General features: G+C 43.1%; 1 protein-coding gene across 1 annotated transcript in view; it reads left to right on the top strand.

Annotated features, from left to right (window-relative positions):
• Positions 1 to 14,211, top strand: part of SPATA13 (spermatogenesis associated 13) — a 328,609-nt gene that overhangs the window by 110,999 nt on the left and 203,399 nt on the right. The gene's annotated exons all lie outside the window — the stretch shown is intronic.

Below are 14,211 nucleotides of genomic sequence, written 5' to 3'. Positions count from 1 at the left end.
GTCCACTGAGCAAGGTGTTAGGAAAGATGCCTGTCACAATGTTCAGCCAATCAATCTGAGGGAGTAGCCGTGCCCGGGTGCTTTATAATAAATGGGTGGTGATTGGCTGGCCGTCCAGAGGTGCTGCAGTAAGACGTAATAATACAAATAAGAGAGGAAGCACTTTCCCTGCACCACAAGTGCCGTGGTGGTATTTTGTTTTTTTCCAACCTGCAGCTGTAGCACATGCTGTCTTTTGCGTGAGTGGCCCACAGGGCAGCCTCAGTTGTTAGCAAATGTGAGGGTCTGTGCCCTTTGGCATCACAAAAAGCCAGTTATCGAAGCAGTAAACAAGCTTCGCATTTGTGGCATTCTGGAGTGAAATGGCTTGTAAAATGTTCTTTTTTTATTTAAAAGGAAAATGACTCACGGGTATGTTCTAAATGCTAGCATGAAGGACAGTCTATAATAGCTCTTTTCATTGCAGGCCCTCTGCTTACATGGGCTTAGAAGAGCAAACCCTGCCATTCAAACACGTTGTCCTTTTCCCCTTTTAAAACAAGGCTTTGATGGTGGCACAGAGACAGCTTCAAACTTAATGTGGCTACTTGCCAGTGGGTATAAGTCTTGGAGAGGCCACTGGGAATCAACACCCATATGAATAGGTCTTCTGGAATTTCACAAGTTTTTAGTCATACTCTCCATGGAACAGTGCATAGCTGTTGTCTTTTTAGAGCATAGTAGTATGTTTGTCAGGGATGGAGTGAAATAACAGCTTTATTCCTCAATAGCCACAAACAACTATTAACCTAAGCTATAAAAAGTATACAGGGTCCCATTGAGGCTCTTAAATAATATCCCAGAGCTGGCCAGTCTTTGGTATAGGGTAGATTTAACCTACAGCATTATATGCTGTGGGCTGCAGCCCTCTTTATCCTTACCATGGAGGTACATTGTATGAAGAGTACGTAATACACTGCTCCATATGGCCTGAAGCAGTTGAGACCTGTGAGCTATACTTCCATGTTAAAGATTACAACAGCAGCAATTTGTCACATTTTATATGTTAACTATGACCCTCGGGCTTCTTGCAACTTAATTTGGCTATTGATTGGTCAAGCTAAATATTCTCTTTCTAGAAATAGTGGCCACAATCATTAAGTAGGGTCTAAGCAACAGATGGCTGAAATATACTTCCAGTAGATGTACTAAATTTGTTAGTCTGTAAGGTGCCACAAGTCCTCCTTTTCTTTTTGCGGATACAGACTAACACAGCTGCTACTCTGAAACCTGCATAGTTACTAATACACTTATGGGGGGAAGTGAGATATATTTATCCCCAAACTTTCTCACTTTTAAAAAATGAAAAATCTAGATCCAGGAAACATTCTACTGAAACTGGGAAACTGAGCAAGACTCATAAACTACTTTAATATTAAGAAGACCTAAACGTCTTTGGACCTACAGCAATCTATTTTCTTCCTGTGTTTGTTACCCACAGTCAATCTCATAGTTTATAGACAGCCTCCAGCTCACTGTCTCCATTAGCACTAATTGCCATGATAACAGTGAATTAGGATATATGAGCACCTATATGTATATTTCCCCCCCCGCAAACAGAATCACTGTGGAAAAAACATGCATAACATGAAACAGCCACTTGTTCGAAATATGAGTCAATTTGAAAGCTGATAAATAACAGAGCACACAAGATATGCTGTATTGAAAATAGGTACTAAAGGGAGGAAATATGGCGCAGTGGTTAGGGCACTGGCCTAAGAGTATAGGAGTCCTGGGCTCAACTCCCTGCTCTTCCATAGACTTTCAGTGTGACCTTTGGCAAGTCACTTGATTCTCTGTGCCTCTCTTTCCCCATCTGTAAATGGGGATAATAGTACTTCCCTAATACACAGGGGTTTTGTGAGTATAAATACATTAAAAAAAGATTGTGAGGTGCTCAGATACTCCTACAATGAGGGCCCAGTTGGTACCACAAATAGATAAAGTAAGAGGGTGTCGAATGGAGGGCAATTCCACCTCCTCTGCTCACCCCAGAGAGAACAAAATGTTTCCTCTCCTCTCCATGACTTGGGGCACCTTCCCCCATCCTTCTTGGCAGGTGTGGTGAGAACTTCCCCCTCTGATCTCAGTCTATTGTAACCACTGGCTGAAATGAATGCCAAACCACTCTGGAATACCTGAGCTAGATATCTGCATGTGTTTTCTTGGATTGGCCTATGTCTAGCACTGCAATGACATAGTCAACACTAATGTATTTAAAGCTTTTGTTTAAGGCTCTCCTCACTAGGGTTTCTATGAGTGGTTGGCTCCAGTCCTTTTCTATATGTTTAAGGGCCTAATTTTCAGAGGTGCTGAGCACGCACAGCTTTTGACTCCAGATTGGGTCCTCAGTCCCATTTCATGAACATTCCTCCTTTTTAATATCTTTCTCAGTGGTCTCACTATTTGCCATGAAATGTTTTATCTATGCAAATTTGTTCTTTTACATTCTCCTTTATCTCACAAGGAACTGTGCTGAGTTCCTCTTAATTAGGAATCTGGTTGTAAAGCTAATCCTCAGTGATGAGAACTAAGGATAATTGGAAATGATAGGCAAAACAATCACAAATGAGGATCAATACTATTGTGCTTTCAAAATGAAGATTGGAAGGGTTTGGAATTGAAACACATACCATTTACCTCAAATCAATACTTGTGCCCGATGTACTGCTAAGTGCTGGTTTAAGACAGATTTCCTTATCCAAGGTAAATTCAATGCAATTAGTAAAGTTAAGTGAGAATATGTCACTTAATTGGACAGCACTGAGTGCAAGCCACACATTGTTTAAGAAAATCTATACAAATATACAGGTACAAAATGTAGTGAAATAAAATAAGCATATATAACCGCGGGGTGAGTGTGTGGTACATGTCCCTCTCTGTGCAGATCCACAGAGGACAGGAGAAGGCGCAGATTTAGCATGGGCTCCTGGGTTCAGTTGCACCCACAGAAATCATGAAACCAAAGATGCCAGACCTGAGTGGTGCTGTGACCCCATGCATCAGGTCACAATGCTACTCACTCAAATTCAGCCCGGCTGCCCTTCCATCATGGAGGGTTTGCTAGACCAAACCCGAGTGGTGCTGCGACCTCGTGCACCAGGTTACAATGTCCACAGCCAGGCCTAGCCACCGCTGTGTGGTGAGTACAGGGGGGGCTAGCTTTCCAGCCTTTCCTTCTCCCTCACCCACTCCCGGAGCCCCTCCTCTGAACAAGTCCAGGATTAGAGTTGCAGTGACAGGGCAGAGGGAGCTGCTGTGGGTGGTTGGTGTCTCCCTTTATTATAACTCAAAATCATGTCCAAGAAGATATTTTCTGATTTACTGCGATTGTACTAGAGTTTAGAATCGTGCAGCCATTGTATTAGAAGGCTACATATGCCCCTGGATAGGCTTCTTTTAAAGCCCCTAGGTACAGAGCCTGGGCTGTTTAGTTCAAGCTTTGCTTTTGGCTCTGAAGGTCTCTGCATGTTGACCAAGAGGGTGGTCATCATGCAAACATATAATAATTGAATAGTAATATAAGGTTAACATTTTGAACTAATTTTGACTCGAGTGGACTAAGTCTGCATGAGCCAAGTTTCTCACCTAAGATTTTGCATGCCTGAAACAAGTTTTATTTTTAACCGGATATGCTATGGTAGTGGCGATGAGATGAGTCATTGCAGGCCCGCTTTGGGAGATTACAGGACTAGTACAGACAAGGGGAAAGAATGAGCCAGTGTGCGTACAAGTTTCCAATTGTCAGCTACTCTGTACGCCTCTGGTTTCCGGTGCAGCTAAGTTGGTATTTCATCCCAACTGATTTACCCATTCTGACTCCCACCAAAGGGGAAGAAAGTGTGTCACACTGGTCCTGTGCTTTACATGTTCTGCACCACTTTCACGTTGGTCACGTGACAGTTGTTGCTTATAGTGTGCTATTGAGAGAATGAAAATCAGGAGTTAACCATTAAAAACAATCTGATTAATACAATAAATACAGTCATTCAAATATTAATACAGTGAAATATTAATACAGTAAGAAGAAAGATTGAGTCAGAATATAGTTTACTGTATTTACACTGAAGGCAATTTTGCAGAAATGGAGGCACAGTTTAGGATTAATGTGTAAATGCATTTTTTAATCTGCTTTTACATTTCTTCAGCCCAAGGTTTGAAAACTTCCTCCCAGAGACACCCCTGCCGTGTGCTTAGTGGAGGAGCTGGAGCTGGATCCTCAGTTTGAAAGAGATGGGATGGGCACTAGAGTATTCCCTATGAGGGGCCCTCAGTTTTGGAACCAGCTCCCCACTCACCTCCTCAGTCAAAATAGTTCAAGTCTGTTGACCTGTGCAGAGGTGCTGGAACAATTTGTATAGTGGGGTGCTGAGAGCCATTGAACCAAACTGTAAACCCTGGATATGATGGAAACCACTACAAGCCAGGGGGTGAGGCAGCACCCCCAGCATCTCTAGTTCCAGCACCTATGGACCTGAACAAAGTACATCTGTTTTCTAGGACTGTTGCAGAGGGAAAAGCTTGACAGAGGTTAGGCCTTTGTAAGGGCAGAGCAAGTGGTGAGAGTTCTGTAGGAGACTGAGTTTGGTGGACCCTTGTGGAGTTATCTTCTAATTATTATTTTAGTCCTTGTAGGGATTTGGATAGGTGCCTCGTCTCATAAATGTAAATAAATAAATGATGTGTTTCACTTTGAACTGACTCTCTTCTTGGTGAAGTGAACCTGCTGTGTCTCAAGTTACTAGGAGCCTTCAGTAGATTAAGACACTGGGAAAAGGTGCTGGACTGGAGCACCCATGGAAAAAAATTAGTGAGTGCATAGCACCCACTAGTAGCCATCCCCCACCCCCGTGCCTCCTGCCCACCTGCTGCCAATCAGCACCTCCCCTTCCCTCCCAGCGCCTACCACCCGCCGTGATCAGCTGTTTTGCGGCATGCAGGAGGCTCTGGGAGGGAGGGGGAGGAGTGGGGATGGGGCATGCTGGCGGGCGGGGTGGAAGTGGGTGGGGAAGGGCTGGTGGTGGAGGCTTAGGGGAAGGGGTGTTTGGGGGCGGGCCTTGGGGCAAAGTGGGAGGGGTTGAGTACCCTCCAGATCTGGAAGAAGCTGGCCCCTATGAGTAGGAAGGAGACTTATGCCCCTCCTGCAGCAAGGGCAGTTGGTAGGAGAGTCTAGGTCCTCCCACTCCATTGATCCAAGGCTCTGACCCTGTGAGAGCCAATCAGTGCCTTGGAGTTATGCTCCCATCCATGGGTCACTTCCTACCATCTGTCTCTCCCCACGGCTCCAAGTTCAATATAAGATAACAGAGGAAAAAGAAAAGTCAATTAAACCTTCAGCTTGTTTTTTTAATCAGTAACAGAATATAAAGGAGAAGGTTTAAAAATGTCAAAGTCACAAAAGATTTGAAAGCTGATTTCTAGTTTAGATGTAGTATAGGGTTCCCATTTGCCATTCAACCAGTAATGACATCTCAGTTAGTTAGAGGGAGGCCCATAATGCTAATTCAGATGCAGATCTGCATTTTCCAGAATGTAGGGGGTTTGTTGAGTCCTTTTTAGAGCTGGGACCTGCCATGAAGTTCAGTTTGGTCCCCTATCCAATCTTAACTAGGTGTGACTGCACTTGTACAGATAAAATAAAAATGGAGCCCAACGCTTCACATCAAGGCCAAAGTCTGTCTGAATGAAACTGTTCTTACATTATGTTCTTACAAATGAAAATGTTTCCTTAACTGGGATGAGTTTTGAATGCCACAAAGGTTTTGGTGGGAATTTTGCAAAAGTCAGTGATTTCAGCTGAGTTTTAGTCTCAGCTTTTGGCTTTATCTGAATCCTGAAGTCAATGTGGAACTCAAGGGCCTCATAACAATGGGAAGCCAAAGCAAGAAAATTGTTTACACAAACTTCTGTGGAATTGTTGAGTCTTGTCCAGTTCCTTTGCTAATCCACAGTATTGGCCCTAGTTTCGTGCACATGCTAAGTGAAGATAGCATTTGGTATTCCCCCATCACAGTCTTCTCCCTTCCTCCTTCCCAATTTACTGTCCCACTTAGTTTCCCATCTACATAATTTCTTCCTCCAGTTTCTGATCACATGTGTGTAGCAACCAGGCAGAGAAGAAGTGAACAGAAACTCTGCATTGGAGAAAAGCAGTTTGGAACTGGCCTATTGGTGAGTGACCGTGAGTATTCTAGTGCCATTCTGGTATCCCAGAGGTATGTGTGGAGCTGTAGGTGGCCACTTGGCAGACTATGCATAAAGTCATTCTTGCTTGGTCCAATCCAAACTCAAGCTCTGACCCTTGGGTGGTTTACCCATCACTGATTATGACCGCCTGAACTAGTGCCTGTTCCACTTTAAATGGTAAAAGATGTTTCAAGGGAAACCCAGAATACATTTCTATGTAGGTAAGTAAAGGAGGAAATGATTTTGAAATACTTTGTTTTAAATTGTAACTATATTAGAAATTTTGGTTCTACACATAAAGTATATTCTTTTAGGACAAATCTTGGGTCCACTGGAACTAGACTTTGGTCTATTAGTGTTTTTGGATATTTAAGAATATTAAAAAAGTGTTTTTAAAAAAAATTCTGCTCCTTTGGTTAACATCTGTTAATCACCAACCAGAAACAAGTTGTTGTGTTTGAATCCTTCTTTAATGTTTTGAGTTGCCTCTCTCACTCCACGTTTAATGGAAATATGAACTCTACTATAGTTTTTTAAAGCTCACAAGAATGCAGTGTGGGCAGAGAATATTGAAACTGAAGCTCTGTGTCTCCTTTAAAGTTTAGTGGGGAGGGTGCAACATTAATAATGCATAGTTCTTCTTACAGTCTCTTGTATTAGAACTGGGACCACATTAGCTGTCTCTGTCAGGCCAGTTTTTCAGCTTATGACAGGAAGCAATAAACCAATGAATGGTGTGCCTGGGGCGCAATATACAAGCTGGCTAACGAATAACAGATCCTGCTGCATTTCTCAGAGGGAAGTTTAATATTTTCTTGTTTGTTATCTGGAGGAATTGCATCTGAGGCAGCGAAGAAGTTTCCTTCTATGTAGATGCATGGATGAGTTTACAAACATGGGAACCATCATGCTTCTGGAGATGCCAGCTTTGGGATGAGATGTGAAACTGAGGGCATGCCCACTTGTAGTCAACAAGGAACCCATAGCACTTTTTACAAGAGTAAGGGTATTATCAAGCCTTGACCTGGCTAAATTCCAGCTTAAACAAACACACATGGAATGTATTTATCTATCCCTGTAGTTTTAGTTGAGGACGCTATTCTTTTGATTTCCCTGCCAAAAACTTTTGTATTGTGTTGTGGGTACAGAAGTCTATCCTGTTCCACCCCCAAAAAACAGCTGCATTTAATTGATGACTGAGTGAACCCTATATACTCTGAGCCAGGCTGAAGCCAGCAGAGAGCAAGTATTGTCCTATAAACTACTTGATAGATGGTGATGGTTCTTCCACTTCTTCTGTGACTGACCTGAACAGGCATCAGGAAGTGGACTGACTTCTGCTGTTTATGAAGAGAAAGTAGGTAGGCCAAGGTGGAAGGTTCTTTACAGATACATTTACACAGTGGTGTACTAACCCATGGTGTATGTTCAGTAGGTTTTATATACTTACTTCTAGTTACTATGCATCTTTGAAATGTTCACCAAATGCTAACCTCTGCAATTGTTTGTGGGGTGGATAATTATTTGTATCAATACTCTTTCTATAGGACTTTGTATTTCTGAAGTCAAGCTTTCCTTAATACATTTTTCAACTAAAAAAGAAAGAAAAAGGAAAACTTACCTGTATTCTACTAGGGCTGGTAGAAGATTTTCCACTGAAATTGTTTTTGATGAAAAATTGTGCTTTTGCCAAAACAAAATTTTTAATGAAAAGAGTCTGATTTCTGCAGAAAATGTCAATATGTAGTCAACAACCAACGGATAAGAACATAAAAACAGCCATACTGGGTCAGACCAAGGTCTATCTAGCCCAATATCCTGTCTTCCAACAGCGGCCAGTGCCAGTTGCCCCAGATGGGAATGAACAGAACAGGCAATCATCAAGTGATCTATCCCTGGCTGCCCACTCCCAGCCTCTGGCAAACAGAAGCTAGGGACACCATCCCAGCCCATCTTAGCTAATAGCCATTGATGGACCTATCCTCCATGAATGTATGTAGTTCCTTTTGTTTGTTTACAGGGTTCAAAAAAGCCTGAAAACTGTAGTATGTCTGTTGAAACCCAAAATATTTCTTTTTTTTTTTTTTGGTCATTTTCCATGAAAACTTTGATGACATGAAAAAAAAATTGTCAAAATTTTCTGCTGAAGAAAATCCTTGTTTTTCTTCCAGATTTAATTGTGAGTTATGACTAATAATACATTATTAACATGGTGCCTTTCACCCAGAAGGATCCTATAGCACATCAAAGTGTTAAACTGACAGACAAACCATACAAAAGGTTCATTTCCATCTGAAAACATAACCTCCTTTGGGATGAAACACTACAACTGTCAAACAACACATAGCAGTTTACAATAAGAAGTGAGGAAGTCCGTATGGACTACAGGTTAAATCAATATTTATTGTTAAAATGTGCCTTCTGGAATTAAAGTCACAATTTGCCAGTAAACATTCACCCGATTAAAATGAAGCGAAGACCATCACAGAAAGCAGCTGCTTCCTGTGACGATCTTAGCTCCAGTTTAAATTTCTTCTCTTTGGGCCTTGCTTTATTTACTTACGTGGGCCTAAACTGCAGAATGGTACAGCACAAGCCTTACTGCTAAGAATGAGTGAAACAGAAAAATACCTCCACCAAAATTGGACTTGCTTTAGATATTGGTGATCTCTTCCCATCCCATAATGTTTCCATAAGTAAAGGTCAGAAACAAGAAGCCAGTGGGATAGCACTGAAGTAAGCACCAACATTGCAGGCTGTCCACGCTAGCGGAGCTGTTCTGCTTGCAGTCTTGCCCAGCACTCATGATTGTGCTGTACTACACTATTGCTGTTGCACTGCCCGCTGAGTTCCTATCTGACCGTTTCTGGCCCAGCTCCCTGAAGCTGTGGCTTCTGAGAGATTTTGAAAGACCTAGGAATACAGGGAGACTACGGGGGTATAGGGGCAAGGTTGCGGGAGTTTGGCGAGGAGCTAAATGGTGGACTGAGTACGTGACTGGATGTAAGTGGAGGATGCAGGCAGTTTCAATGAACTTTGTCCAACAGACCCTGCCAAAAGATATTGTAGCATAGCTTAGCATATTTTTGCCTGTAAACAAGTTAGTTTATGTAATAAGCGTAAATCATACATATAAGAATGTAACCAGCTGTTGACCCCATGTAACCCCGAGATAAGCGTGGAGAATATAGTGCCGCAGAGGACTCCCCCCCCGGGCGGAGTCCTGCCTGGTCAGCTGTCCTGAATGGCCAGAGTCCCCTGCAGCCCCTCCACGCGTCCTAGGGGCTCCCCACACAGATTGGAACATAAGTTCTTCCTTCCTTCCTTCAATAAAGCATAGTTTGCTATTCTTAGGCCTGAGTGTCCTCCTTTCGCTGGTATCTTCCCCCCCAGCCCTTGCGGACACAGGGGGCAAAAGAGGTCAAAAGCCATAATTGCCTGGGAAAGTCCCATTAGCCCATGGATATGGCACTATTTCCAAATCCTCTTTTTACAGAGGCCAGGCTGAACAGTCAACACTTGCTCTTTGCTGAACAAGAAAAGTTTCTGGTGGAGCTTCTAGAAAGCAGTCACAAGAGAGCTGAAATGGCTGCAGCAAGCTGGTTGAGGATGTTCTAGAATTAGCTGTACAGTGTTGGAATGCAATATCTGCATTTGATAGTTTTACTGCATCCTGTCCAGCTCCATGCTCTTGAGGGAGACTTTTGCTGGGTGTAGCATGTGTTTAGGTCTGGACAGATTCATGGGACAAGTGTACCTTGGACACTTTTTTTGTACCTTGGACAATCACCAGTGGCTGAATAACTTCAGAATGAAGGGAAATAAATTTCTGTAACTCTATGAAGATCCAGTCCCAACATTTCATGGCAGGATCACCATGATGGGAGCACTGCTTCCCAAAGAAATGAGATTGGCAATAGCCCTGCAGAAGCTGCCATTCATGCATAATTACCAGTCACTTGGGCATGAATGTGGGGTTGGTAAGTCAATGGTAGGTGCTGTTGCCATGGGGGTGTGAATGGTGATACTTCTTGTGCTGCAGGGGCATTGGATCAAAGTGGCCAACATGCCAAAGATCACTAAGGGATGATTTCAACTTGTTGGATTCCTAAATAGTGCAGGAGCCATCAAAGGAACTGATGTGCCCATCTTGTGCCCTCCCCCAATAAGCCCAGATGTACATTAGCAGAATGTGCTACTACCCAGTGGTGATGCAAATCCTAATGGATCATGGGGGCAGGGTCCTGGATGTGTTAATGCGGTGCGCAGACGAAGTATATGATGAAACAATTTTCAGGATCAGTTAGAGGGGCTCTCTATTCTTACTGTGAAACATGTACATTAGCACTCTGATTCTGAATGGCTCTGCATAGCCACTTTTACCATTGTTCATGAAACCCCTCCCAGAGAGATCCCAGTTCACCTATACACTTAGCAGGTGCGGGATGGCGATGCAGAATGCTTTTGAAGACTAAAATCTAGGTGAAGACGTTTTTTGGCCTGCTTTAAGTTGAGTGAAGTAGCAGCAGCTTACCTGGTGTCACAATGGGGCTGTGGATCCGTTTCCTCTTGCTTGGAGCCTCAATTTTCCTTTGTGTAGACAGTTGATTTGGAAGTTTAGATGGTGATTTTAGTACTTAGGCACTCTGGCCAATGCAAAAATTATGCCCTGCTTGGGCAACAAGAAGTCCCAAACAAAAAGTAATGTCCAGTGTTCAGGCTCAGTTGTCATTCAGCCATCAGTGCACCAGCCTAGCCAGAGGAGAAACTGAAGCAGTGGATACATCATAATACAGGACCAGGTAACCCCCTGTGCTTATTGAATTAGTGTAGCCAAGGTCAGATTCTTACCAATGCCATCACCCTCGTTTGGGAAGGATGGCACCCCAATTTAAAGAAGTGCTTTCTAAACAGTTTTACATGTCAGAGATTTGGGGAGCCCATTAGTGAGCTCTTTTCACTGCTTCTCAGAAAAGTTTTCTGCTCCCATGTCTCATCATTTCAAGAAGCATCTCTATTACGCTCTTATATTACAGAGTTCAAGTACCTAGACAGATAGACTGATATTGTATGTAGTTTGCTGTCACTATAAGAACAGAGGCACCTACCTTTGTTAAAGGAATAGGGAGTTATTAGTAAAAGGCAGGCCTCTGGGCATAAAGGTTCTACCATTTCAAGCTCGATTTCTCAAAGAGGGAGGTTCTGTTTTGCATCCAGAATCGCATTCTTGGCTGTAAAGCTCTCTGGTATAATGGTGAAATAAAATACTGACTCCTGACCCTGTTATAGAGATCAGTACTGGTGCTTCAGGCTCTTTGAACTGTTACTTCAAGCTTCTTGCTCCCTGACTTAAAGATGATGTTTCCTAGTGGGCTGCCACCATCCATCTCTCATGTGATTGTTCGTACGCTGAGCCACAGTGGAGTGAGGAATGCACCACACACGACTGTTGCAATCAGATTAGAGCAGCCCATGTTCCATTGCAGCTTAGAGTTCTTACAACTGAATATAAGGTATCAGGGACTGGTTAATCCAATGGGGATGTTAGTCTGGTAAATTGGTATAGGTGCCTGAAAAGGTGGGGAGCCAATGGGTTAAAATCCTGGCTGTGTTACAAAACCAAAATCACGTTAGCTGCTGAACCATTTTTAAAATCACATTCATCCTAACATTGGTTGAAAACATTTTCCTTGACCTTCACGGACCAACCAAAACTTTCATTCATGAAACTAGGCATGGTTCGAGAGGTGTGCCAATAGGGGATTTTAACAGTCTTTCCCTGGTCCATGCTGACCATGCACTGGGTTAGACTCACAAAGGCTGAGTCTGTTTTTCAAATGAGGTCTGTGAGCACAGACATTTTGTGGTGTAGATGATACCTAGGAGACTGTACAAACCTACCACATGGGACAGTCTTTGTCTCAAGCTGGAGTGAGGCAAATCCTGAGAGGTACCAAGGCCAAGGTGCTAACATGAGTGGCGTGTAATGATATGCTTCTGAGTGCAGTGCTCCTGTATAAGTTGCCATTAGTTTTGGAAGAGTGTGACGCATTCATTTTTGCCTCATACTTGACCCAGCTGTTGTTCAGACTGATCAACTGTGGGCGATGTTGATGTATTAGCATTTCAAAGCAAACATGCCTGTGACACTTCTAGCTTTGCATATGATGTTCCCCTCCTACACTGTCTGGTTTAGGAACAACATACCAAAAGGGCACTGATAGGTTGCTACTAATATCAGCGTCTACTAGTATAGCTTAGCCTATACTAGTAGACCCTGAGATTGCACTACCTCTGGTCGGCAGGATACTGATAAGAATGAATCTTTGCCACTTGAATAAATGGATAACACGTTACTGCAAGCTACCACACTGTGTTCTGCACCAGCTGTCAATTTCTAGCTCTTTTGAAACCAGCGAGGATTTCACAGTAGTTCATGGTAAGATGGTACATGCTCCAGTGTGACTATGGACCTCATTCAAAGCCCACTGAAGTAAATGGAACGACTCCCACTGAATTCTCTGGGCTTTGGATCAGGCTCTATATATCTGATAATGTGCAAGCTTCCCTATCTGAAGGAGTTCTGCATTATCTTTCTATGTTTGACTGGGGACAAATTCTGTTCTCATATACAGCTACAGTGGGGATAAGAGGACAGTTGGCACAAGTATAAATGAGTGGAGAAGTCAGTCCAAATTCTGTTAATTTTTTCAAGACTTGATTGCTTGCTTCAGCACTGCTGAGAACTTGTGGGTCAGTGTGAAAAGCCTGAGAACAACCATGGATTAAGGCATGATTAGACAAATTGATTGCTCCTGCCCGTGTGCTCTGGTAAGGGCTCCCAGGGCACTGAAGGGGGCCATCAAGTCAAACATGTTATAGGCACCCTCTTCTACTTCTCCTTGTAGATTTTGTTTTTCAGAATCACACACACACACACACAAGGATATGGGCATGGATTTCTTTACCCCAGCTTCCCTACTTTCCTCCTCCTCACCCTGGCCCCTTCCTTCCCAAGAGCCATTTTGGTGTCTTTGACTGATGTGGGCTGCAATCTATCCCTACCTGGGAAGCTTTTCCCCTAATTTTTGCTTTAACGTTTTCATAATTGTACCGGGGCTATACTGGTATTTTGGGTTAATCCTCAGTTGTGTACAGTGGCCTTTGTTGTAGAGACCTAGCCCACGGTGATGGTGCACTAGGTAGTAATAACCACAGAGCCAACTCTCAGTCCCATCCCCTGAAAACATTCCAATGTTCCTGTGTGGTCTTGTATTAAATAAGCTATTTTAACAGGGCAACCTTGTAAGTTAAAGGCTCATTTATAAGCAGTCTGTGGTCTGCAGTGCAGTCTAAGCACTTACTGTGGACAAGAAGAAACTACACCCACGTAGGGCAAAAACAAAATGTAAATGGGGAACTGGAAGTCTGAAGGCATTAATGATAAACTATGAAATCCAGGAGAGTAAACAATGGAAAGGAAACCTAGAAACGCATTTATTCTGAATTGCTGAGAATGGTGTGGGCTGCCAATATGTTATCTTTGCTAATGATTGTGACTCACTAGCATGCTTAGTCCTTCTGCAGGTTTCTGGTATATTCAGGTTTCATTGCCCGTGTCGGGCAAATCAATCTTTCCAAAAGTGTTCACAGTCAGTGTGAGAAAACTGTGACCTGACTAGCACGGAGCACTGCTATTCCAAAGACGTTTGGGAGGAGCGACAGAAACCCAATCCGAGCTGGGAGCATTTCTATTGTCCTGGACCAGAGGGGTGCCAGTTGAACATGGAACAACCTAGTGAGGAGTTAATTAAAGAAAACAAGTTAAGGTCTTATCTCATCTGCTGGAGAAGAAGGTTAACTCTCTGTTGTAGTGGGCTGTTGGGTGTTTGCAATGTTGGGATGAAACCCCCTCCTCCGCAATCATTGCCTGGCAGAGCAAAATTACAGATGTCAGAAAGACTCATTTTGTACCATTAATCAATG

Source organism: Lepidochelys olivacea (genome assembly GCF_965140295.1).
Source record: "Lepidochelys olivacea isolate rLepOli2 genome assembly, chromosome: 1".
NCBI lineage: Eukaryota > Metazoa > Chordata > Testudines > Cheloniidae > Lepidochelys > Lepidochelys olivacea.
This window is presented reverse-complemented; position numbering and strand designations above follow the sequence as displayed.